General features: G+C 29.7%; 1 protein-coding gene across 4 annotated transcripts in view; it reads right to left on the bottom strand.

Annotated features, from left to right (window-relative positions):
* LOC117111679 (centrosomal protein of 170 kDa protein B-like) overlaps nt 1–3,641 on the bottom strand; it is a 29,336-nt gene that overhangs the window by 4,952 nt on the left and 20,743 nt on the right. The window lies entirely within an intron of this gene.

Here is a 3,641-nt window from a genome sequence, read left to right as displayed (position 1 = left end):
ACAGAACATAAAACAATAATAACAACAATAATATAAGGAATAAGAAAAAATGTAAAAATTCAGAACAAAGATAAAAAATAAAGACCAAATTTCTAATTTTAGAAAGTGAAGTTGTCAATGGAAGAAGCAAAAATGTAATAGCAAGCACCTTTCACCTGCTTTAATTCAAATAACAAACAAAATTATTTAAAAAAAACAAGCCATTTAGACAAATAAATAAATACATTCCCGATTCTGCAATATTCCTCAAATGCACATTCCAAGCCTGACATCAGACTTACATGATCAGAAAGAGATTCTGAATGAATCATGGATACCTCCTCATCTTCTGCATCCTAATTGATCAAGATATTAATTAACACTAATTAGTTATCATTACTAATAATTGATGAATAATAATACTGAAAATTGGTTGTCCATTGGTATCTGTCTGTAAAAAGTTTTATAGCGCATCAACAAGAAAATGCACTTCAAAGGATAATATAGTACCAAGTTTTTTTAAATTTATTTAATTATTATTTAAAAGTTTTAATATTCTAGTAGGGAAGAAATTACTTTTATCCTAATGTCAATAATTTCTTTATCTATTATCTCAGATTTGGAAGCATATGAAGACAATTTAGGGGTTATATTACTGTAAGAATAATAGTACAGCACTTACTAATATAATAATATTGAAAAATCAAATCATGTGAGATAAATAACAGGACAAAACAATACCTATTATTATAGAGTGCTATGAAATTGATTTTCACAAAAATAAGTTTGGTGATTATTAATCTACACTAGGGAAGTGCTAACTATGATGTGAAACACACAAGATAAGAATTATTATACACGGGTGAATGATGTGTGTGTGCTACTGGTACATACAATAAACAGTTCACACCAGTTCTCCATATCTTAACAAATTTAACCAGGGCTGCCAAATAATTCTTTTTTAATTCATTTTTTAACCCTTTGTGTGCATATTTTTTTATTAAATATTAAAATAATTGGACGATTCTCCATATTTAATACTGTAGGTTAGCTTGTAACCCCCTCCCCCAGAGGATAAGACAACATGACAGCACCACCCAAATACAGTACCCTCCTAGGCAGCCCTGATTCTAGATTGCTGCATTCACTCATTCACTTCACATGTAGACATCTGATTGAAATGTAACATTATTGCTTAAACATATCTTACATCTTGTACCGGAGTATTATCCTCCTCCTCATCTGCTACTTGTTCAGTACTTACTCCTTCCTTCTCCTTTATTGGTAGGCAGAAGGAGAAAAGGAAAGAATGGAAAGATATCAAGAAGAAATGAAACAATCAAGTGTATAATGAAAAAGTAATTAAAACAATTGGAAAAGAGACAACTTTAGAAGGTTAAAATTAATATACAGATTTGAAAAGAGTAGAGGTGAACTGAACAGAAAGAAATGCTTTTTACTTTAGATTGCAAACTTTTGATAACACAGTGGACTTAAGCATGAGATTGGCATTAGCATATCATTACTACAGCATTTAGAAAGACCTCTTGCACTTTTCAACTTTACTAATTTTTTTCCTGATACTTCAACCTGGTGATCATTTTGAATTTCATCAATGAGATGATGTGAAATTAGATGCTGTATCCATACATCCCTGGATGAAAACCTTAATGACTTGAGCAATTATGAGATTATGCAGCTAGAGAACAACGTCCTCACTAAAGACATTATTGGATAAACAGAAGAGTACAGCAAATGCAAAAAAAATTACATTACTTTGCAAATTGGACAAATATCATTGGGTTTTACTAAAATCTAAAGCATGTGGAAACTCACGAAAACCTTCAAATACTATGAAAGCACTGAATTGCATTTACACTACCGTATATGGATAAAATAAGTTAAAACTTTCAATAAAGACCAATCACAAGAACTCAGTTTTTTGTGATTTACAAGTTTTTACCATGAAAATCTTGAAAGTGATAATTGCTAGTAAAACACTCAGCTGAAGCCAAGAAAAACATGGTAATATAAAGTTTCAGGATTCGGGAATGGAGTCAATTTATAATAAAAATCAAGGAAAGATGTGTATAAGAGACAGATGTGATACAGAACATAAAACAATAATAACAACAATAATATAAGGAATAAGAAAAAATGTAAAAATTCAGAACAAAGATAAAAAATAAAGACCAAATTTCTAATTTTAGAAAGTGAAGTTGTCAATGGAAGAAGCAAAAATGTAATAGCAAGCACCTTTCACCTGCTTTAATTCAAATAACAAACAAAATTATTTAAAAAAAACAAGCCATTTAGACAAATAAATAAATACATTCCCGATTCTGCAATATTCCTCAAATGCACATTCCAAGCCTGACATCAGACTTACATGGTCAGAAAGAGATTCTGAATGAATCATGGATACCTCCTCATCTTCTGCATCCTAATTGATCAAGATATTAATTAACACTAATTAGTTATCATTACTAATTAATGATGAATAATAATACTGAAAATTGGTTGTCCATTGGTATCTGTCTGTAAAAAGTTTCATAGCGCATCGACAAGACACTGTACTTCAAAGGAAAATATACAACCAATTTTTTTTTTTAAATTTATTTAATTATTTATTTAAAAGTTTTAATATCCTAATAGGGAAGAAGGGAAGAAATTACTTTTATCCTAATGTCAATAATTTCTTTATATATTATCTCAGATTTGGAAGCATATGAAGACAATTTAGGGGTTATATTATGGTAAGAAAGATGTGTATAAGAGACAGGGTGTAAGATGTGTCCATGCAGGTTGATGGATATAAGGACATGTATAGTATACTTGGGATAAACACTTGATAAAGTATACAAGCAAATAAGCAGGGGCAAGTATATACTGTAATTGAGTTTAAATACGCTTTTGCAGACACTCAATGTGGGTGTACCTAATACATAGGTGAACTATTATGTGTACACCATTGTACATATATATGTGCATCAATGATCATTTCAGATGACCATTATAATAATCTGCACCTGTACAGGTGTAAGACTATTATACAAACATGTGCAGACATACTGTATAGACATCTTTGTATTGTGTACATGTGCATGATAATGACAATAATTTGTAAAACTCTCTATTTACAGTAATAATTTCATCATTTAAGGAAATGTAATAATATAGAATAATTAAACCTACAATATATACAGTACAGTAATATGCGAGTTAAGCAACACTGTTTATAAAATTTCATTGAATTCATTAAACATTATGAATAGTGTTGGTAAACACAGAATGAAGAACAAAAATTACTGGTACATTAGCAGTATACTGAGTTCCATACTTAAAGGTACTGTACATGCAGTAAATGCATTATCAAGCAAATACTGGTAGCTAATAAAAAAACAAAGTTAACAAAACAGAAGAATTATTAAGACAGTACAACAAGGTCATCTCGCAATGTTTACGTAGTACTCTGTCTACGAGGAAGAATATTTAGGTTTTCAAGAAGTGACAATTGTTTCAAGGAAAAACCAAAAATGAAAAGAATAAAAGAAAAAATATAATGTAAAAGAATACATATATATAAGAAATATATATATATATATCGCCTTGAGACGATCTTATTGTGGAAGGCGCACTACAAATATCCCACCATTACCATT

This window comes from Anneissia japonica, unplaced genomic scaffold (assembly GCF_011630105.1).
Source record: "Anneissia japonica isolate Jap-2015-1 unplaced genomic scaffold, ASM1163010v1 scaffold287923_len1623670_cov205, whole genome shotgun sequence".
NCBI classification, from domain to species: Eukaryota; Metazoa; Echinodermata; class Crinoidea; order Comatulida; family Comatulidae; genus Anneissia; species Anneissia japonica.
The sequence above is the reverse complement of the archived record's forward strand: the minus strand, read 5'-3'. Positions and strand labels throughout refer to the sequence as shown.